General features: G+C 38.4%; 1 protein-coding gene across 1 annotated transcript in view; it reads right to left on the bottom strand.

Moving 5' to 3' along the window:
• LOC142097575 (uncharacterized) overlaps nt 1–23,475 on the bottom strand; it is a 183,794-nt gene that overhangs the window by 34,111 nt on the left and 126,208 nt on the right. The gene's annotated exons all lie outside the window — the stretch shown is intronic.

Genomic DNA, 23,475 nt, shown 5'->3' with positions numbered 1-23,475 from the left:
CTCTCTCACCGCTCCACATCTGCTGCACCACTTTGCAAATCTCTACACTGGCTCCCTGTGTCCTCCAGAATCCAATTCAAATTACTCACCCTTACCTACAAAGTCCTCAACAACACCATCCCTTCATACATCTTAAATCTCATATCAACATATTCTCCATCCTGCCCTCTTAGATCTACCTCTGACCTGTGCCTTGTCTCTCGTCTCTGGCAACCACCTCTCACTCCCACCTCCAAGACTAGTCCCGTGCTGCTCCTCCCACTTATGGAATTACCTACTACGCCCAATCAGGCCTTCCCCCAGCCTTCAAATCTTTAGATACTCTCTGGAAACCCATCTCTTTTTTTTAAAGCTTACCCTATCCCTGATAATACTATTCACACCAATGCACCCTCGCAGCTGTCCAAACCTCCACTCTAAGCCACATTTGCTTCTCTTGTTTCAGCTGTGACCTCTTCCACTTAGAATATAAGCTCTCTAAAGAGCACGGTGCTCCATAACCTTTGTTTTCATGTCTGTATTTATTTTGTCTGCCTTGTATGTCCCTGTTTTATGTATGTCCATGTTTTATACATGTCCTGTTTTCCATACTGTACGGCGCTGCGGAACACAGTGATGCCTTACAAATTTATGATAATAATAATAGGTTTTAAACCAAACTGCTATTCATATTAGATTTTTCAAACCTGCTTGACAGGTACATTTTAAAAGAGTTAAGGGAGTTCTCCACCTTATACTAAAATTTAATCAAGTACTGCCTGCCTGTGTTAGTCAAAAAAACGCATAATTGCGCAGTCCCCATTATCTTCAATGAGGACTGCGATCTGGAGAAATTTACCAAGCTCTTTCAGGGGCTTGTCCCCGATAGTTGACAGCATCTACCTATGGCTAAAGCACCCCTGGTGAGGTATTTTCTGATGCCTCTCCAACAGGCTGGACACTCCTCCTCTCCCTTTTCTGACTGATCTGTCTCTGAGAATGCGTTGACCTATCACCGGGCATGTGTAGAAAAGACACTGAGCCAGAACCCACAGCTTCCTTCTTTGTCTACTGCAATAAGCAAGTGGTGAAAGAATGGTGAGTACCATACAGTCATCACTGGGACACCTCTTAAATGCACTCTCCCGACAAGACTTTTTTTAAAAAAAATAGGTCCAAAAAGGAATCCCCCATAGCTGTGGTAAGTAATGATTATTAATTGGGCAGAATTGTGATTTTTTTTTTTTTTTGATAAATAGGCAACTTTATATTATAAAAGAGGGTCCAAAATTTAAAATATTTTTTCTTTTATTTATTTTTTTATTTATAATGGTTTGAAAGTGTAAAAAAAAAGCTAATTTTGGCATTTATGAGCTTACAAAAACGTAATTTTTGCAGGCCAGGATTGAGGTAGTTTAAAATGATTTTTGTTTTATTTAAATATCTCAATCCTGTCCTGAAAAAATTAGGTTTTATTATGCTCACAAATGCCAAAATGTGTGGATTTTTGAATTGAATTGGAACCCCTATAGATCAGAAAATATATGAGACAAAAACTTCAAATTCAAGATTTGTAGTTAGCTTTGATGGCCCATTAAGTATACAGAGCGACATCGAAATTGAGAAACCTAAGTTATAAAAGTAATTAAAAATTGGATCGGTGGAATGACTCAGGTGCTTTTCGTTACTGCTTTTGCACTGCAGCTTGCTGCACAGATGTAGGCACAACAAGTTGCATTTTGAAATTCAGTTTGGTGTCCTTCCCCTGTGTACATGACTTATATTATCCTCAGAGAGCCATGTACAGAGTGGTGCGGCATCAAACTGTAATGGAAACTGCAGCAAGTTTCAGCAAGAAGACAGCTACTAGGAGGGGAGAGAGGCACTGTACCACATTTGGCAGCAGAGGTGAGTCCTACTTTTTTACTATGTACTGCCCACAGACACAATATCATTTTTAATGTTAGGCGGAGAGTCCCTTTGAAGCGTCAAGCCTATCTAGCACATAAATGTAAAATTAATATTTTTAAGTGTCAAGCCCATCTTGCACATAAATCTAAAATTAAGTCAATTCCTATATTAACATCCGGGGGTGCAACTCACTTTCCACAATGTACAGTACTTCACATGCCAACATAACATGGCCACTGGACATCGGCAGTATAGACATTACTCTCTGTTGTTTTCCCCAATTACCACTGTTCCTCTGGACATACATTGTGACAAACTAAAGATTTTATTTTAATAATTACTTAAAAATTATTTTTAATGACTTTGACAATAATTGTTTGTCCATATGGGACCTCATTTAGAGCTGGGGAAAAAAGCCAAAAATAAAGATGCAAATTAGCCATATGGTCAAACCATATTGCAAAGCAAGGGGTGCATATGCATTTAATTACTTTATTTTTTGCTTACAGGGAAAATACTGGCTGCTTTAATACACAAATAATGTACAGCTTTATTTTTACACAACAATTTAGAGCTGAGCTAGGGCATGCCCCCTAAAAACTCTAAATCTGTCTGCACATTTTAAATCCCCCCTTGCAGTGCAACATGGTTTTTGCCAATGTGCAAATATTTTCATGTTTTTGCTTATTGGTTGTAATTCTAAATGATGCCCACCATACTTAAATCTATTGAAAAATCCTTAAGTAAGCTTTAAACTTTCCTGTCAGCTTCCAAAACAATTAAAACAATATTCTTTTGCATCAAGTTTAGTTTAGCCCATAAGCAGTGCCAGCATAACCATTAGGCACTAAGGCAGTCTCCTAAAGGCGCAACATTTCATTGTAATGCATTCCAGACAAGTCTCAAATGCACATGGAACGCAGCAAAAAAATAAAATAAAACACTTGTGTGCCTAATCTTACTTCCTTAATGTTGAATCTACTGTTTCATAATATTTGTGAGGTCTCTGTTTGCCCATATGAAACATGAATGATCTCTTAAACCCAACCCGAGCTAGTAATTAACTCCAACAAGCGATTTCATTCCATCAATAGTTCAGACTGCTCCTGGTTTGTATAAACAAATTTACTAGTGCTAGACTGCCTCAGGACTTCAATTACCTGATTAGTGTAAATACCAAGCGCAGACCAATTAACAAGGCCTTATCCTGCTTATCACTTGTCATTTAGTGTGAGAATTCAGCCAACGCTAAACACTACTATTGATTTAGCATTACCAGTCAGTGATTCACATAAAATAAAATGCCGCACAATGGAAGATACAAAGAAGCCTCTGTCTAATGGGCCACAAGAGCTGCTAGCACTTTTAATTGCTGCATGTAATGGAGATGAATGCAAGACCTTGGATGAGAACAAAACCTGCAAAGTCATTGTGTTAACTGCTTGACGGCAGGGCTGTGTTTTCTCGTATATAGATGAGCTAAATCAGGCATGTAAAACTTGGACAAATGTAAAATCCACATATGCATGGTTATGTTGTAAATTGCTCAAATACATGCTCTGCATACCAGAGATCGACAGAGTTTAAAATATTATTCTGCAGAATATTTGTTGCCTAATTTCGCATTTGGCTGCAGAATGTCACAAGTTTTTTTTTCACTCTATTGTGTTTGTTGCACACGGAGTTCTTACTAATCTTTTCTGTCCCACAGCTCCCATGTCATGATGTAGCACATTTTGCTAGTGAGAAACACAAAAAAAAAAACGCTGGGCGAAGGCAGCATTGTACAGAAAGGGAGACACAGATAGACTGAAGAGGATAGAGAACAAAATATGATAAGGAGGAAAAGTAAGTGTGAGATGGAGCAAAAAACATCAGAAATGGTGTTAGACAGTGTTAGACAGAAAGCGAGAAGGAAGGGTCTGATTGAAAGTGCATGCATCATCATCATCACCACCATTTATTTATATAGCGCCACTGATTCTGCAGCGCTGTACAGAGAACGCATTCACATCAGTCCCTGCCCCACTGGAGCTTACTGTCTACATTCCATAACATACACAGACAGACAGAGAGACTAAGGTCAATAGCAGCCAATTAACCTACTAGTATGTTTTTGGAGTGTGGGAGGAAACCGGAGCACCCAGAGGAAACCCACGCAAACTCCACACAGATAAGGCCATGGTCGGGAATTGAACTCATGACCCCAGCGCTGTGAGGCAGGAGTGCTTACCACTTAGCCACCGTGCTGCCCAAACTTAAGTTGCGCTTGAAAAAGCTGCACGCAAGTGTATGCATCTGCACACCGTATAAAGAGTAGAAGAGGTCCAGTTCTGGAAGAATAGCAGATACATCTGCTTGACAACAGACTAGAACTTTGACACATTTATTAAACTTGATAAACCTAGCTCATTCACCAGGAACAACTTCCCGACATGTGTATTAAAAAATATTTTCTTATCTTTTTCCAGTGTTCCATATCTTACAACATGATCCACAAATCTTAATCTATGGCTGAGAGATTACTAAATTCTTAATAAGCATCTACAAATCATTACCAAACCTCTAACTACAAGTGGTTCACTAGTTCGGGTGTTCATCATCATCATCATCATCCGCTACTTACACCTGCCCCTGACCACAAGCAAATAAAACCGCTTTATCTGCATCTAGGTCCCAGTCGGAATCTGTGCACAATTGCTCGAACACGTCATTTTTATACATTGCCTACACAAACGGATGTACGTCTCATTCTGACTCAGGCCCTAAGTGTGAGAAGGAGAGAGATCTTTTAAAACCACCTTAAGGGTAATGTATCTTTGTTCACTGAGATCATTTCTGATTGGGGTTATGATCCATATTTCTGCATTCTTCCACAACAGAGATAAGAAATTGAGTAAGTTTTTCTGTTTATGTGTTTTCTCCCTTTTATTTTAGAAAACTATTTTGCCTAATATTACTGTATGTCATTTTGTTATCTTATTTTATATACCTTAAGCATTGTGGCTATTCTGCCATATTGAATTGCATTTAATAATGTTCTGTCTCTGTGTTCCTTCCTAGCGAAGTCATGTGTTAATTAAGCTTGGTCCTATGTAGCACTGCACAAAAGAAATACACAGTAATGTTTGGTTAATGACAACTCTGATTGATGTAAAATCTAATTGTAGTGGGGTATACATTGTGATGGTATTTTAATTGGAGGGAAAACCTAAGAGCTCCTGCAAAGTAATAGTTTTGAAAATAATTATTGGTGGTGGCAGTTTTGAATTAATAGGAAGCATGTGATATAAAAAAGGGTTTTAATCACTTTTAGACAGAGATGGTGTTGTACTGATTAGCCCTTTTTCCCATATAATCTCGATTGTAGTTGAACTCTGAAAATGCACACTTAAATAGGAATGTGAAAGGTAAGGTGGGTATCCATTGAAATATTTTAAACTTCAGTGAATTTTAAAATGAACTGGCATAACTAAATTTAGAATCCAGATGTAACTATTTGTAAAGGCAAACAGAAGTCAAAAATAGATTTGCCATTGCCCAGGAATCTACACCAATAGGCCCTATACATAAAGTAGCCTGGAATGCGTCCATGACAGTATTGTCAATGGCTTGTTGTTACTCATAAAGCTGTGCAGCCGGACATATTGAAAGTGCTATTCATCTAATCAGATGTGACGACCTCTATTTTAAGCATTTGGGAAGGGACTCAAGCAGGGCCATAACTTGGGCAGTACGAGAGGGCCAGCCACCCAGAGCCCAAATCTAAAGGGGGGCACAGGGCAAGGAATATTTTAAATTGGTTTCATTATAATTTAGCTTTGGCTAGGGGGCGTCGTTGTTCCTTTCTTGCCCCAGGCACTAAAATTTCTGGATTGAAGTGTGCCAATGTCCCGGCACGCACTTCAGGTTATTACGGTAGGTCAGAACAAAAATCAGCAATGTTTTAGTACTGTAACATCTAGTGGAGCCTCATCAAACAAGTCTCTGACGGGAGTTCACATACATACAAATAAATAACCCCCATGCAATCATCATCATCATCACCATTTATTTATATAGCGCCACTGATTCCGCAGCGCTGTACAGAGAACTCACTCACATCAGTCCGTGCTAATTTCTTCCTAACCTTAAGTGTACATACCATATAACATATTTCTGGCTGGACTGTGTAGAAGTGATTAAAATAAGAGCAGATTTTGTGTGTCAGCAACAAAAATGCTTTGCAGATAAGAAGCACTGCATGCTGGGAAACAGAAGAGGTTGTCTGTCAGCCTTGGGGATAAAGACTGGTGAGAAATTTGCAAACAAACCTGATTATCTCACCATCAGCACCCCCCACAATGTAACTAATTAAGAGAAAGCTTTACAGGGTTTTTTATTGACATTTCTTAGGATTCTGCCTTGTTTAGTGATAAGAAATCTCAAATAAATCTCATTTTATTCCATCATGTAACAAATTAAAATGTGAATAATTTCAAATGGTTGGTTACTTTACATAGGTACTGTGCTGTATATACTAAGAAATGTATAACCTTATTATAAATAGTCTTACTAATGAATTTGAGTAAGAAGAGTAAAATGGTTTTGGTAAATTCACAAACCATACATATTGAAAAGTTGTACCGATACCAGTGTGGAACCAATGAAACCAGATAATTCCATTGATATTTCTGAATTGAACCTGTTCACAGCACCCCAGGGGCGCACGCAGGGGGGGTTTCTGGGTCTCCATAAACCCCTCCCTCCGCTAACGAAGTGCCCCTCATATTGGCTCTATACTATATAGCAGCCGCGGCGCTGTCAAAGAAGCGTCCACGGCGGTGCTGTATTGTATACAGCACCGCCGTGGATGCTTCTTTGACAGTGCCGCGGCTGCGGTATAGCACAGTGCGGCCGAAACGGAGCTGCTGCACATGGTGGGGGGGGGAGACCCCCCCTAAAAATCCTGCGTGCGCCCCTGCACCCATACGAGCGGACTAACTTCTTACCGTGTGCCATTAAATAGATGACTTTGCTATTAATTTGGATTTGTATATACCAAAATCTAAACTTGTATTGCTGTTTAGATTCTCCATGGCGCTCACCGTCCACCAACGATAAATGGACCCGTAGGAAGCGTGTGACAATTCCGCCCACAAGACATGTGAAATTTTGCAGCCACATGCGGAATGAGGCGCAATTTTCACGGAACAGTTTTTAGCATTCTACTCATTTCAGTTATGCACCTGAGACAGATACTTTACTGCATCAACAAGCAGCAACCGTACCTGTACCTGTTCCCAAACCAGAAAATTCTGCTAACATACAGTCTAAATGGGCCGCTAATCCTTATGCAATATAACACTTTGCATATCACCTCATGCTTATCCATGCAGTAATAGAACAGTATTGATTTTAGTGAGACCAGTGTGTATTATTAAAGACGTCTCTAAGGATTTCTGTTACATGAACAATTCTTATACAGGTTCAGAATAAGATTTTACCAACCGATATAACATTTTGCTGTAACATGTAGTAGACACATAAATTGTCATCATCATCAGCTATTTATATAGCGCCACTAATTCAGAGAATTCACTCACGTCAGTCCCTGCCCAATGGAGCTTACAGTCTATATTACCTAACACACAGACACGCAGAACGAGGGAGACTAAGGTCAATTTTTTTTAATAGCAGCCAATTAATCTACTAGTATGTTTTTGGAATGTGGGACTAAACCAAAGCACCCAGAGGAAACCCACTCAAACACAGGGAGAACAAACAAACTCCACACAGATAAGGCCAAGGTCGGGAATCGAAATTATGACCCCAGTGCTGTGAAGCAGAAGTGCTAACCACTGAGCCACCGTGCTGCCCGACCACTTTGTATGTCAAAGTATTCAATTATAGGATTTAAAAAATCATTTAAGCTGTAAATTTTTACAAATGCAAAACATGCTTCTTTGCTGCCCTCCCCTGTGATTTCTAAACCACATTCTCTAATTTATTTCCTCTCCTCGAGCCATCAGACCTATAGGGTTAACAAGCTCAGTGTCCCCAGACTCGTCATCAAATCCATTTCTTCTCAGGGCTGCTGGAGGTTACAAACAGCAAATCATCCGAGATATAATCTTTTCCTTGAAACTAATCTTTATTGAAGAACTCATAACCTCTTGTAACCTTCCTCCTGCTGCCTCTCAGCTCCTGTCCCGCTTACTGTAAGCCTGACAGTGTTTGGGAAGAATGCCCGCTGTTAAGAGGAAGCCCACCTCCTCCCTCCAAGGTGTCACATGGCTTCTATGTGATTTAAGCCCTCCGTTACTTGCCACAACCAGCGGGTAATGTTTGTCCCCTGAAGTTCTCTTAACCACAAATGAACCGTGAACATCAGCAGAGGCATAACCTGTGTTGATGTGTTAAAGCTGAGAGGTAATAAAAAGTGATACAAGCAGCAATGATCTCACCGCAGTTTACGAGCGGGCACCCTTTTGATATCGACAGCTCAAGGTTTTCCATGTACTGAGGTCTAGTAGCGCTGCGAAGGTGTTAGAGAAAAGTTAAACTGCTGTGTAATTTCATGAAAATCAAATGCGAGCCATTTTGCAGAGGTACGAAGACCGGTGATGCGATCTGGTTTCGCAATTTTGCACCGTATTTGTGAATTTTCATTTTGTGGAATTTGCAGCTTATGGATAGAGCTGGGACGACGATGGACAGTTCATTCTGCTGTATGGTGTGGATGGGGAAGGACTTGGTATACTTAAGGCCAAATTCCACAGGCAAAGGGCCTGACTCGTTAAGGAGAGCAAAGCAAAAACAAGGAGTAACTTTGCACCTGGGCTAAACTTTGTTGCATTGGAGGGGGGGGGGTAGATTTAAAATGTGGGGACGGATTTATAGTTGGGATAGGACATGTCCTAGATCAACTTTAAATTTCAGTGTAAAAAAAAACCTATCAAGTATTTGTGTGCTACATGAAAAAACAGCCAGTATTTTCCTTGCATGCAAAATAATAAACTAATTTGCACCCCTTGCATTGTAATATGGTTTGTCAAGGAGCAAATTTACTCCTTTTTTTTGCCTCTCTCTCCTTAATGACTCTCAGGTCCAAAATGTGCAACATTTTTACGGATTGAGTTTAATATTCTGCTGTCTAGGTGTCAAAATGTTGCTCATCTTTACATATTATCATTGCAGAAATGCACCCCTTGCATTGTAACATGGTTTTGTCCAGGAGACTGAAATAGGAAGTTTCTCAAGTTAAGATCCTTAATGAATCATGCCCCTCATGTGTATTCTAGAAGTTACAGTGGTGGAAGTGGGGTGTATACAGTGCTATTCCGTATCGCCACTTCTCCTACAGCCTTCATTGTAAAACTATCCCATTCCATTTTCCATACTGCCACTTCTGATTTTCCACTTCGACCACTGAGAAGTTACATTATATATTATATATCATGAGTTCAATTCCCGACCATGGCCTGTGTGGAGTTTGTATGTTCTCCCCGTGTTTGCATGGGTTCCCTCCGGGTGCTCCGGTTTCCTCCCACACTCCAAAAACATACTAGTAGGTTAATTGGCTGCTATCAAAATTGACCTTAGTCTCTCTCTCTCTCTCTCTCTGTGTGTGTGTGTGTTAGGGAATTTAGACTGTAAGCTCCAATGGGGCAGGGACTTATGTGAATGAGTTCTCTGTACAGCGCTGCGGAATCAGTGGTGCTATATAAATAAATGGTGATGATGATGATGATTATAGAGTTTATATTACTGCAGAGCTTAACATATATCTGTCTTTAATTATGTATACATATGGTTTTTGTGCTTAAAGTGTGAACCTACATCTGTATTTTGTATTGTATATTGTACTTTCAGTGACAGCAGTGTAGCACCTTTAACATATAAGGAAATTGGCCAACGGCCCACTCCCCCATTGGAATTAGAGAGAGAGAGAGAGAGAGAGAGAGATACTGTATATATCAACTGGTACATTTTTTGCACTCCAAAGAAAAGCAAATCTTGGGTAATAATAAGATGAACACCATAAAGAGAAAATGTACCTTAAAATAAAATCCATCTCTGCCTCTCTGTCCCTGTACATCATAACGGTGATCTATAACATAATAGCTTGATGGAATCTAGGAAATCTATGTACCGGAACCTGTAATATCATTTCAAATCAGGAGCATCTTCAGGATTGTGATTCATAGTTGCAATTATTGTGCGTAATATACTTTTCTCTGCCTCCAGGCAGATATTGATATCATGTTATCACTGTTGATACTAAATAATATAATAAGGTTAACTTGCATACAATTATAAATAACTTCTTCATTTTGAAGTGTTATTTTTACAGATCAAATTAACCCAAAATTGGACATCAATACACAACAAAGCCTGTCTATTACTGAAATAAACAATAACTTTAAATAACTGAGATGTTTATACTAAACTACTGTAGATCTGCTCATCATCCGTCTAATCTCCGTAGAGAAAACATCTGTATAACCTACCCTTAAACATACTGGGCCTGATTCATTAAGGAAAGTAAGGCAAAAAAGTGAGTAAGTTTTCTCTTGGATAAAACCATGTGACAATACAAGGGGTGCAAATTAGTTTATTATTTAGCACATCATTTAAATACTGGTTGTTTTTTCATGTAGCCCACAAATACTTGATAGTTTTATTTGTACACTGAAATTTAAAGTTGATTTAGGATATGACCTACCCCAAATATAAATCTGCCATCACATTTTAAATTTGCCTCCCCCTCCAATGCAACATGGTTTTGCCAAGATGCAAAGTTACAATTTTTTTTGCTTTACTTTCCTTAATGAACCAGGCCCATTGTGTTACTTATGCAATTACTGAGTAGATAACTCTATAGGAAATAAATGACTGTAACTAAATGGTTACGGTTGGTGATGCAGCCACTGTGTGTACCCAGACTTCTGAATAGGAATGTAAGATATACTAGGCTGGACCTGTCTTTGCGATGTATCACTCAGGAACCAATCCTATGCTTTAGAGGCAGGATTGGGGTGGGTCTAGCTGGCAGTATGTAACAGTGCAGGTTGATAAGCATGATTCATGGGACGTTGCAAGCAGCAGCTTGTCCTATTTGGTTATGTCTTTATCTAACGCCATAGATGTGATTGGAAGACAGGACTTAACCACACCTCATCTGGGATGGCCTATCACTTAAGAGACATCGCCGGTGGGTGTCATCTGTTTACTTCAGTCTCGGTTGTTACAATATAATGTGAACCAGATTAAACCCATCCATCCTCCCATTGTAGACAGTCACGCCCGTTGACCTCACAATTATGAGCCCTGGCAACCATCCCACCCACCCCATCCCATTTAACAATACTGTGACATTTATATAATAACTTACTTTCTATAAATACAAATAGAGAATTAATGATTCTAAAATATCAGAAAAACTTTGGACTTACTCTGAACTAATCAAATTTATACTTGTAATAGACCGTAGAAAATGGTTCCAGAGATACCTATCCTGGATATTGTGAGAAATTAGATTTGGATAACTGATCCTCTATCTCTGAGCTGGGATAACTAATATTCTGTAAATAAACTTACAACACAAACCAGTGGTGGGCAGCATGACATATTTGAGGGGCCTCTGTAATGCACATTACTTTCATTTAGATTTATCAGGACATGTTATGAGATCAGAGAAGTAACATGAAAGGTTCATGCTCACTGACGTATAGCCAAATGCGCTCAGTGTCAAAGACTGCAGCTGAAAATTAACATTCTAATTAAAAGTAATTGGTGTGTCTTGCTATGATATAATGAAACAGGCCTCAAACACTCTTGCAGTCTGTTTGGAGCAGTAATTAACCTCTTCTTTGCTGCCAGATCTCCAGTGGCGGAATGCATTATGTACATTTATGTATGAGCAGATATGTTAGCAAACACACAAGAGACCTTGGTCCAGATGATATTTTTGCAACTGTGCACAGTACATCTGATTACAGCAGCGCCTAATTAGCCAGTAATGTATCATATAACTCGTACATGAAAAGTGTGATAATCAATTTAAGAATTAAATTGTTACTGATACATAAATGTTCAAACATGCCAATCCTTGACTATACAGCAACACCATACTTTCCATATTGTTTCAGCACTGATTGGGGTTTTTTAATATACCCCCACCCCCATCCTCAGTCAAATGTAAGACCAATGTTGCGAGAACTGACCTTCAAACAATAGAACAGGATCTTTCCATTAGTACACAAATGTTCCATATGTAGTAAAGTACAATAAACTAGTTATAAGTTGTATATTGTAGTAATATTACTGTACACTCTTGTAAGATTGAGGTCATGTTCCTTAATGATATGTATATCTACTGGAGATGTAGGACCGACAGAGGGGATACCATACGCAACATTTGGTAGTTTTGCCCTAAAATAAAGCCAAACTAGGACTTGTCGTTATCTAAAGTGCTTCATCTTAAACCTGTTTAGAACATACACATAAATTAAATATTTATTTTTTTAATATGTGATTTTAAACATAATGAAGGTCAAGTAGGTTAATTGGCTGCTATCAAAATTGACCCTAGTCTTTGTGTGTGTGTGTGTGTGTGTGTGTGTGTGTGTATGTGTATGTTAGAGAATTTAGACTGTAAGCTCCAAAGGGGCAGGGACTGATGTGAATGAGTTCTCTGTACAGCGCTGCGGAATCAGTGGCGCTATATAAATAAATGAAGATGATTTACAGAACTGCGAGAACACAGAGCTTTTCTGTTTGGGCAAATAAGTCTTATTGTCTGCCCACATCCCATTGTTTGGAAGTGCCCTAGGAAAATCAATCTGCTTTTATATTTGGGGAATGGTGGTTCTGACTGAAAATGCGAATGGTAGTAAGACTGAAACATCCCTTTGAAGTCCAACCTACTGCTACTGTCCGCCTTTAGTTTACATGTTTCTCCTAAACACTGTTCAACTTAGCATTATATGAGGGAGATTCAATTGTGCCCTCTGACATCACCAGGATGTCTGGCGACATACATTGCCAACCATTATGGTAAGGAATCTCCACTAATTTTTCCTCGCAATTAAGGAAAATGCTGGCGCTATATGAATAAATGTTGATGATGACTGAGGAATCCTATCATTTGTTCTCTAACCAGACTGTTCTTGGGGTCAGTGAATCAAATTCCCGCTTTCTAACTTATTCATTACGGAACGTAAATAACAATATGTGCCGTATTTTGCTTAAAATTGCTTTGCACATGAATAGAACCGGGCTATACGCCAGTGAATACAGCAGCATTCAATTAATCTTCAAGCACAAAGGACACTTTCGACAACCTATGATTCCATGAGAGTAACAGGGAGGAGAATGGGCGTATACACGTAGTAAATGTACTGTAAGGGCGTACCAATCTCTAGCACACGTAGCAGCGTCCGATTCAATATTTGAGCATCTCAAAGGTACGAGTTTTCCAGTTGTATCACTTGCACCAGTTACAGGTCCGGTGTAAGTGCCGATTACTAGTGATGATGGCTGAGTATTCACGCTAGAACATGTGTTTGCAATCAGGAGCAAATGCATTTTATGTACAATAGACATTTATAACATCCTGATAAATGTTTTTTTATGGGCAATTTTTTTAATTTTTTTTTATGTTTTATTATTAATGACTATGGACCTGATTCATTAAGGATCTTAACTTGAGAAACTTCTTATTTCAGTCTCCTGGACAAAACCATGTTACAATGCAAGAGGTGCAAATTAGTATTCTGTTTTGCACATAAGTTAAATGCTGACTGTTTTTTCATGTAGCGCACAAATACTTGGTAGCTTATTTGTACACTGAAATGTAAAGTTGATATTTGTGTGCTACATGAAAAAACAGGCAGTATTTAACTTATGTGCAAAACAGAATACTAATTTGCACCCCTTGCATTGTAACATGGTTTTGTCCAAGAGACTGAAATAAGAAGTTTCTCAAGTTAAAATCCTTAATGAATCAGGCCCTATATTATTAACAGGTGACATTAATAGATTTACTTTTCTTTCTGTACATGCTTTTGGGACTTTATATTCCAGAAATGTATCAGACATATCCTGCAGTGTATTGTCTGCTAGAGCAGACCACACCAAGACTCTTCTTCATCAAAGGATGTCTCTTTAGATGCTGGATATACTTGCATTTTAAAAAAACACACAATTTACATTCGTACATAGTGCTTTAATGAATGAATCCCATAAGGTCTCAGGCAGTGTTGGAAGTGGAAATTTGGAAATGCTGCTAAGGAAATTTAGAAGTAGCGGTATGGAAACTGTAAGTAAACGGAATTTTATCATTTTACAATGAAGGCAATAGGTGCAGTGGCGGTATGACATACCATCGTAGACTGATCCACTTCCACCACTGGTCTCAGGGGACTGTACTGGTCTGGAATAAAGGGATGATGTGTAAACACCCACTCCAGTTGTATAGCCGCTCCAGTTGTACATTATTTGGTATTCCCTAAATGATCCCTGCCTTCTATATGCTTTTGATTGGTAAATGTAAAAGTGTAAATAGAATCCAGCGTGAAGCTTCCCAACAAAGTGATTGGGAGCCTATATAAAATATTGGCATGTTTAATAATAAGCTCCCAGAGGGGATCACATTCGATAAAGGATTTTCCCTACCTGGGGGTAAATGTATCAAGCTGAGAGTTTTCCTGCGGGTTTGAAAAGTGGAGATGTTGTCTATAGCAACCAATCAGATACTAGCTAGCATTTTGTAGAATGTACTAAAGAAATGATAGCTAGAATCTGATTGGCTATTCAAACCCGCCGGAAAACTCTCAGCTTGATACATTTACCCCCTAGTGTTGACATTTTTCTCATTTTATGGATCCTTGTAATTGCATTTCTTCAAAGATTAATTTCTGAAGCACATAACTTCTTTTAAATCACTTGATGCCATTGGTAATATTTCTTTAACTCCAGCCTACAGGATTTCACTTTTATATCATCACCTAAAGTGCATGTAAATGAACCCATGTCAGCCGTACCAATCCCCACATATGAATTTACCTTAAGCTCCAATGAGAAAAAATGTATCATATAAGATCACCTGCGACACTGTTGGAGTGATCTATCTCTTACAATGCCCATGTGGTCTACAATATGTGGGCCTCGCTATCATCATCATCATCAACATTTATTTATATAGCGCCAGCAAATTTCGTAGCGCTTTACAATTGGGAACAATCAATAATAAGACAATACTGGGTAATACCTACAGACAGAGAGGTAAGAGAACCCTGCTCGCAAGCTTACAATCTATAGGACAATGGGAGTTTGAAACACAAGGGGATGTGCTACATCATATTGCACAATGGACCATCTAGAGCGCAAAGGTAAAAGTATTGAGTAGGCTGGGTGTGTGGCAATGTTGGTCAGAGGGTTGTTGTCTTGTGTTAGCTGTGTAGACGTTGGTAATAGGGTAACCTAGGGAGATTAAGAGGGTGGTTGAGGAATATCATAAGCTTGTCTGAAGAGGTGAGTTTTCAGAGAAAGTTTGAAGGTTTGAAGACGAGAGGAAAGTTTTACTGTGCGAGGGAGGGAATTCCACAAAGTGGGTGCAGCCCGAAAAAAGTCCTGTAACCGAGAATGGGAGGATACTACTAGAAGTTTGAAGGTGAGACTATATGAACATTGCAGGAACATTCGGAACAAAAGTGTATAGTATATCCAGTCATTATGCCAAGGAACATGATTCGGATCCATCTAGTCTCAAATTCCTAGGGATTGAAGCAAATACTAAACATTGGAGAGTAGGAGACTATCTGAAAAGGAAGAGACAAAGTGGATTTTTGAACTAGCCAAAAGGTGAAACGCGTAGGCGACATAGGAGACCTCTTACACGCAGTACCGGACTGCTAAACATCCATTCATTCCTATTGAACACTTTGCAGCATGACTATTCAAGCGGGGAACGCGGAAACCAACGTGCGTTCCAACGTGAAGGAGCTGAAAGCCGGAAGTTCGTGTTTTGGAACGCACTATGTGTTCCAATTGATAGGCTATCAAAGCGAAAGTTCAGAACGGCTACAATATCACAGCGTCACCAGATCTACATTTCTACTGCACTACGAAATATACCAACAAATTATTATTGATGAGTCCCTGTGGATTATTATCAGACTACATGTGAGTACTCACCTATTTTTTACATATCGCATTTTGAACTTAAATGACTATCTTTTTTTTCATACAACAGTGTGTGTCAAGTGATACAATTAAGTGTTAAAATACACCGGACTATCAGAGTCACATGAAGTGATTTTAAATTTCAATCATAAGATGAAGATATCCAATATACAATAGATGGATTTTTTTTTACCATTGTACTATATATATATATATATATATATATATGTGTGTGTGTGCCAAATAAATTTTAATTTTAACTATGCTCACTGTCATATTTGTGGCACCAGGGGATATATGTATGTTACAGTCAAAAAAGCAGAAATCACAACGGATATCTTGCCAGGAGCCTCTTTTCTTACAGCTTTTGCATTGCAGACTCAGAGGCTCGTCCGTTTGCTAGAGAACGGAGTTGAATTGTTGATTCTATGAGATTCTTGCTGAGATCTCTGATGAATCAATATAGAAGAGGATCATTCATCACTACTACATCCTCCTGTTCCACACGTTTTTTTTTTTTTACAGCAACACATCCCTGCAGGATAAGAAGTAGCTGCCAGATCCATTTAGGTGGTATCGTCAGGCTGTACATTATGAAGATAGCTGGTGGTGATTGGTCATTGTGCTGCTAACTGCAGAATGGCTTATACGTGATTAGAGAGAGATATTATTTCATAAAGTGGAATTAAAGGTAAATAAATTGTTCACCATGTTGCAGCATAGACTGAACTGTATGGTCTTAACTAGGCTTAGGCAAACTGCAGCTCTCCAGATATTGTGGGAGTACCAGGGCATGCTGCATATTGCTATTCCACAACAGCTAGAGAGCACGAAGCTGCCTACCTTTGTTCTTAAACTTTCATTAGTTCACAAAATAGTTCTAATTAATCAGTACATTGTGAATACCTTGCTCACTTGATTCTGCTGTATTCCTGCAAAATACCCACATTACTAACATTGATGAGAAAATAACTAACCCCATCAACAGCAATATAGGTATAGCAGACATTATTTTGCTCCTTTTATTCATTTAACCTCACATTAATAAACAATATACAATCAAAGGTGGGTATTTCATTATCATGGAGCTTCCTTTTCTATTTCTATATAAAACACAGTTCTGCACTCCATTTAGGTGATCGACATGGCAGCTCTCAGTAAAGAAATTCTGAGATTGCAGATGCTGTTTGGAGGCTTCTGAGGTACCTCTTTGGTAAGTTAGCTCTCAATTTAAAAACACATATATGTATGGCCCAAATATATGGGACTCTCACTGTTTAGAGTAGGACCACCCTATTAGCAAAAGCACTGTGGAGTGGCGGGTGGCTTTAACATACATTTGCAAATGTGTGCAACTAAGACTTTTGCATTTTTATCTACAGTATAAATGGCAGCTCCTTTGCTAGCTATAGCACTGTGCTGGGGGAATTCTTTGTGTGTTTTTTCCTTTAAGGATAGCCCCACCCTTTCAAGCACCTGCTATGAGCCTATAAATTGATTGAGCAACTTCCACTTCTGTAATTGTAGAAGCTGTGTAAGCTAATACATTCTGATTATAGAGAATAGAAGCTAGAAAATCATTAGCAGTGTACCTCCAGCTTGCTATTTATTCAAAATATAGGCTTTATTAGTGGAGGAACTACAGTGGGTGCAGCTGCTATGGGGCACCAAGAAGCATTGCTGGGCCCCACAGCTCCTTCTGCAACCCCCCAGTCCCAGCACTCCACAAGGCCCCCTCCCTGCTCTAAAAGGAGCAAAGTCCTCTTCTGAGCAGGGCATACTGAGTGGACATCTGCGCCAGAACACACATCTAAGAGTCGTTCTCTCTCCTGCAAACACATGTAGAGAAAAAACCCACTGTGTTCTATATGTCTATACGCATTTGAGTCCAGACTGGGTTTAGACAGCAGTTTGTATCTTTTGATCTTTGTTTCATGAATGGCTGATATTTTTGCACGTGAAACTGTGACTTTAATGCAGCAAAGTGATTAGGTAATGAAGATATACTTGTGAACATAGCACATGAATGTGAAAAAACAGACATTATTTAACTTATGTGCAAAATAGAAAACTAATTTGCACCTCTTGCATTTTAACATGGTTATGTCCAGGAGACTTAAGTAAGAAATTTCTTGCCTAAGTTCCTTAATGAATCAGGCCCATAGTGTTTACGTGCATTTTCACAGTCTGCACTTACGATTATGCAAATGCAAATCCTGTAAACTACTTCAATGGTCAGTAGTGGAGAGTTGATATTCTCCATGTATCTCACTGTTTTTGATCAATTCTCTTTCTGTTATCTTGGACCTTTCTGGGTGGCAAATTGGTGATCAATGTTTATTAGGCTCAAACACACTGCCTTAAAGGAAAACTTGATTGCTGATTAATCCTCATTAAAGCAAGATAATTAAAACTGCTGGAAACTTTGGTCTGTGTTTGCAGTTAACCCTCTAGCTACTAGTCTCCAATGCAGGTGTTGGCCTATTGAAATGACTGGAAATAATTCTTTCACTTACACTATAAAGAGTGTCAGGCGAGAGCAAGGGGTTAATAGTAATATTATGACACTGAGATGTAATAGAGCATAATTTAATGGGTAATCCTTGTAAAGTCAATTAACAAACACGAACCTGCACTTGCCAAGCTCATAAACATTGTATTCAAATTCCACAGGGGATTGCAAAAAAAAAAAAAAAAAAGGCTGCTAATGCAAATTATACCACATATATCACTGCAAAATGTACTGAAGCCACTGCCTAGTCAGCAGTTATCGACTAAGTCTGCTAGCTTTGGATATTTAGAAGGGTATCCTACTCTCTCAGTGATAAAAATATCTATACATTTCACATAACTAATATATATAGATATACAAGGCCGCCAGGAGACATTCATTTCCCCCTATTTCACAAGAGAATCTTACACATACTGTGTACCCACTTCTTCTTGGTGCCCATGTATGTATGTATGTACATACATATATATATATATATATATATATATATATATATATATATATATATATAAAAATCAAAAATTTATCTATATATATATATATATATATATATATATATATATATATATATATATAGTATAGATATATACTTCTCATTCTTATTCTTGGTAATAAAAGATAGCTTTATTCCAATGTCATGGATACATTTTTACTGCATTAAATTTGATACCAAAAGGTCATTGGATGTAGTGGAAGAAAATTACTCTCTGTGTATCACATACATTTCATATGAAGACGAGTAATCATCAGCTGTAAAAGAACATATCATTAAATTTAGACAGATTCTAAAAAAACACCTTTGCACATGTTAATACCTGCCCGACCTAGATATTCACATCAGTAAAAGGTGTACATAAAAAACAAAAAACAAAAGCTATAGACAGGTCAGGAAAAAAGCGTAATATCTCAAGTTGCGGTAAAATAAGGTTGCAACTGAAGTGAGGGTACATTAATTAGGCAAACGACCCGCTATGTGCATATAGCAAAGCCGAGAGTGTGAGCCCTGCAATTTCGAAGGGTGTTATGGAGACTGTTATAGGAGCCGGATACAAGAAATCAAAGCTGATGAGTGAAACACTAGGACAAAACAGATAGAAATATACAGTGCAAAAAACAAATTACAAGGCACCTAACCCTAACAATGCCAGTGGCTCTTGACTATGTTATTATAAAGGAAATGATAAGATAACAGCAGGTATATAAAACAAGAGTTACAATCTATAATAAAAAAATCTGACAATAAACTAAGAGCTGGGGGACCCAGTTGAAGGCTCTGAAGTGGGCGGGAGAGAGAGAAAGAGAGAGAAAGAGAGAGAGAGAGCGAGAGAGAGAGAGAGAGAGAGAAAGAAACAGAGAGAGAGAATACTGCAATAGGCTATGTTTATTCCTCATTACTTGGTAGCCACAGTCCAGGTTTGCCAAGAAGAATGTAAGTTGGCGGAGGGACACATTGTAGTTTTTTTTTCTGTGACCAACCCCATAGAGGCTCCACCCCCACGCTAACCAGCCTCGGTCTGGTCTGGTTCCGCTATGACCACATACTGGTTTCAATACTAGAAGTGGAGCATCATTGCCATTGCTTTACAATACATATTCTCTATTTCATCATGGGTATTTAAATGATAAGTTAAGTAAATGTTGTGTGTGTGTATATATATATATATATGAGAGAGAGAGAGAGAGAGAGAGATAGCTATACATAGAAAGATAGATAGATAGATAAACTTTATATATTTAAAATAAGTACACAGTTGCCTCCTGCTTTATAATGCTTTCTGACTCACTGGTTTAATAACCCCAACTATGACATATCATATACTGCACAGCACACTGATGTATAGGATGATAGAATTAATGTTTTCATGGCAACAAAAATGGCATTATTAACAGTTGGATCTAGGCTGTGCCTGGGGCAAAGTTTCCAGCAATAACTACTTACTGCTTGCCAGTCTCATCCTCAATTCACTGCTTTTGCTCTTATACACTAGTTGGAGTTGCTTGATAAAATGAGAATTACAGACTTAGGCTGGCACAGACTGGCATTCTTCACACATGTGACAGTTTCAACTAGTATGGTCTTTTATTTTTAGACAAAATAGAGCCAAAATCACTGCATGTATAGGTCCAAAGCTTGTCTTGGATGGAAATCAGGCATGAAAGGACAATCCAGCCAGGTGAGGACCACATCAACCTGTATCTGTAGTCATTGGTCATCAAGAAACATTATTGTATCCCTCACGATCCAGTCAATCTGCCTGGCCACTGAAAATCCATAGGGGGACGATATGGATTATATGTGTGCAGTTAAAGTGACTACACATTGTTTTGTTCCCTGCCAGTGTAATAGACCAGTGGCAAAGTGGAGCAATAATGAAGAATGGCGATGGCCTTGTTTAATGTCCTATACGAGTAGATGTCCGATCTAGAACAACCCTCCAAACTCAACGATAGTTTCTGAATTATCCTATGAAAAAGGGCACTACTAAAACAGTTACTATAATATATTGTTGAGAAGGTAGTAAGAATAAGCAGCCTTTAAATGTTACTTAATTAAAGCTACCATCAGTAATAGATGCCATCATCTTGAGATGGGTAGACTTCCTCTGCAATAGATGCTGTGTTGAACCGGTACGTAAGCTGTCCACATACCTTTAATATCACTGTAAAAGGATAAATGACCTTTAATAACACATCCAGATCCAGAGAAGGTCAGAAGTTGATTGAAAAATCAATCTATTGGAAAAATGTTAAATAAACTTTGCTGAGATTGTTGCTCCATAAACAGACCACTCTATCAAATAAACACATTAGATGAATATCACACAGGCAAGTAAAGGCTTTATCATGTTTCAGCTAGGAAAAAAAATATAAAACCCTTCCCCCAGGAACCAGCCGTTTCAAACGATGACTGGAATGTTGGAACATATTTCTTTATGGCAATTTAACTTTATGAGAAATTCTCTCTATTTCACCACGGGTAATTAAATGATAAATTAACTAAATATTGAATTAATTACTCAATTATCTTTTCCATTTGGTATATTTACAAAACAAACAATTTTATTTCTATAATAATTTATAGCAGCGTGGTAACATTAATTATGTTTAGTTCTGGGTAAGGGGGTGCAATGATTTGGGAGAACAAAGATCTTAAAATATATTAAGGAAGCAGTTAATACTACTGTATTCCAGTATTATTCATGTTTAATTTTAGTTTTTGTTGTTTAGCTAACATACAATAATCCACGGCTGCCACACTACAGCTTCCATGATTTTTAGCTATACAGAAAGGGATTGTGGACTATTTCTCTTTGTACAAAGATGTGGATCTCTGTGCCATACCATGTCCTGTTTGCTATATGCTATGATTATGTCTTGGCATTACATCATGTTGGGATAGGGTAATGTCACTTCTATATTAAAATTAAATTTCGTGGACTGTATAAATATTGGGGTCGCACCAAACCCAGTATATTTAGATATATGACTGGCGGGCACCATGCTTGGCACAGGAGTATCAGTGAGTATGGAACTTTGGTATTCTATCAGCTGCAATAATTGGGATGAATTTGTGATAGGCGTGTTGGGCACAGGGCTTTAACGGAGGGCATATACAATGGTGGGACTAAAGTTACTAATCTGTGCACAAGGCACCGTGTAGCTGGCATTTCACTTTAGTTGGCATGAGGCTGTTATGTTGAGCACAGGGCTGTAATGGTGTACTGCAGACAGTGGTAGGCATAAGTCTGTCAGTATGGGCACAAGTCTGTATGTGGGTGGGCTTGTAACTGTCATGCTTAACACAGGGCCGTATACGGTATGCCATGGACTGTAGTGAACAAGAGGCTTTTATGGTGGGCACCTATCTGTATTTGGTGTGCAACAACAGACGGCGGTGGGCATGGGCTTGCATGTGACTTACATGAGACTGGATACAGAGTTGGGTTTAGACTGCAGTGGGCACTCTATGCAGGGTTAAATCTATTTATGGGATCCATGGGGTTGCATGTGATGGGAATTAGGCTGTTTTGACGGTGATGAGCAGTATGTGGTGGTTATGAGTGTACTAGTAACAGTATTTACTTTTTTCCACTCCACTCATGATAATTACTTTCCCACTGTACTATTCACTACACAATAAGTATATTGTTTTACCAAGCATGTTAAATATTAATTTTTCATTGTACACTGTGCACTTAGTATTGCAAATATTATTTTCATCTCCAAAAATGTGACCCTCAATACATTAGATGTTGAATAACATCACAGAGTAACCCGGGAAGGTTGGGATGTCAAATGCACCTATTAAATGTAATTAATATATATAATGTATATAATGTAATTAATATATATAAATTGTCATGTAATGACAGTATGATATTCCTTTCAATACACGACCGTTCCAAATCCTGACTGAAGTAGTCACACATGAGTTAAAAAAATGATGATTTCACCACTCACCATATATATATATATATATATATATATAAATTCTATTAGGTGTTGATACAGATATTATTCTAGTGATACTTCTGCCAACAAAAGTAGAATCCCTGTTGTTTTCTATAAGCAGCCTATCTACATATATTATACCTTGCTTAACCCATCTACCTGCTCTCATTTAGCTGTCACTTCCACATTGCCTGAAGACATTTCTGTTTTAATCATAGGTTCGCCTTTGCATTATATGATCCAGTAATACAGAGAAGCTTCCTGGCCGGCTAGGAGAGGGGAGGTACGTAATAAGTGGCCTCAGTGAAAGAATCAGACATCTCTCTCCTGTCCTGTCACTCAGCATAACACCAGGAATGCGGCTCCTGTCACACTATTGTATTATCACTGAGACGGGTAATGTTTACAGATTAGATCCTTTCAAAAGGATCACATAGAAATATCTATTTTCA

Source organism: Mixophyes fleayi, chromosome 7 (assembly GCF_038048845.1).
Source record: "Mixophyes fleayi isolate aMixFle1 chromosome 7, aMixFle1.hap1, whole genome shotgun sequence".
NCBI classification, from domain to species: Eukaryota; Metazoa; Chordata; class Amphibia; order Anura; family Limnodynastidae; genus Mixophyes; species Mixophyes fleayi.
This window is presented reverse-complemented; position numbering and strand designations above follow the sequence as displayed.